This window comes from Tribolium castaneum, unplaced genomic scaffold (genome assembly GCF_031307605.1).
Source record: "Tribolium castaneum strain GA2 unplaced genomic scaffold, icTriCast1.1 ptg000110l, whole genome shotgun sequence".
Classification (NCBI taxonomy): domain Eukaryota; kingdom Metazoa; phylum Arthropoda; class Insecta; order Coleoptera; family Tenebrionidae; genus Tribolium; species Tribolium castaneum.
In genome coordinates this window covers 3846-5025 of record NW_026986706.1, presented here as the reverse complement: position 1 = coordinate 5025, position 1180 = coordinate 3846, and positions in this window count along the sequence as shown.

Here is a 1180-nt window from a genome sequence, read left to right as displayed (position 1 = left end):
CTACTAACCTGACTTTATCTTCTTAACTCTATACTTGTACTTGTACAATTATACTCAAACCTTAAACAGATAAATAAAATAATATCTTACTATGATAATTACGTTTAGTCATAGGTATACAGATAGGGAATCAAAAGCTTTGTTCACGATAGCGATCGATGAGCTTGTTCTGGCATTAATTGCATGCACAGTACATATGAGAAAAAAACCTGAACTTTTAGTTACAGGCCGTCGTTCACGGTCGAGAATATAACCTAGATACCGGATCAGTTCAGAACCAGTCCAAACGATCTTCATGTTCATTCGATCAAAGATTTTTAGTTCTAGACTTGCGCAGTTGACGAAAGCGGTTTTGTCTTTGTTACTCTCGTGTTTTGGTGCTTTACTGTCTATTTTATTATTGAGATTTATTTAATATATTACTAAATCGAAATTATTTGTAAAATAACTTTTGTGAATGTGAAAATGAGTAGTTTTTTACATTTTACACTTTTTTGTACCAATGTTTCTCTTTTATAAATGTGTGATAATTTTTTGCGGTTTTCCGATTTTTAAACATTTACTGTATACTTGACAACGGTATATTATTGTTTGTGGTAAACGATAATCCATAGCTGGTTCAGAACCGCACATGCGCTTTAAATGAGTCTTGGACTAATTTAGGATTAGTCCTAAATATCCTACGCAAACAAAGCTAATATTATTAGTACAGAAGCTTTAATATTGGAAAGTAAAAACAAAACAAAAAAATAAATGTAATAGAATTAATAATAACTGATTAAAACAAAAAAAAAGTATTTATATTAAATACTTAATATACTTCCAAATGAAAAATAGTCAAAAAATGACAATTTTATGACAATGCTTAAAATGTTAGTTGCCTGATCTAGAAAATTTACGCATCTTTATTAGCTATAATATCTACAGATAAAGAAAACCATGTTTACTAATTTTTAAAACAATAATGAATTTGTATAAATCTATCTTATTCAAACAAATATTTCTCGATTTTTTAATAAACTTATTTATTAATTATCCTCTTCAATTTTAAAGTAACTCGGTGGCGTTCTGTAATGACTATTTCAATTTTTGTTAATAAAATAAAAATTTGTAACAAATATTATTTTTTTAAATATCTTCAAATTAACACTATAAATATTTTTTATAAAAAACATATTTG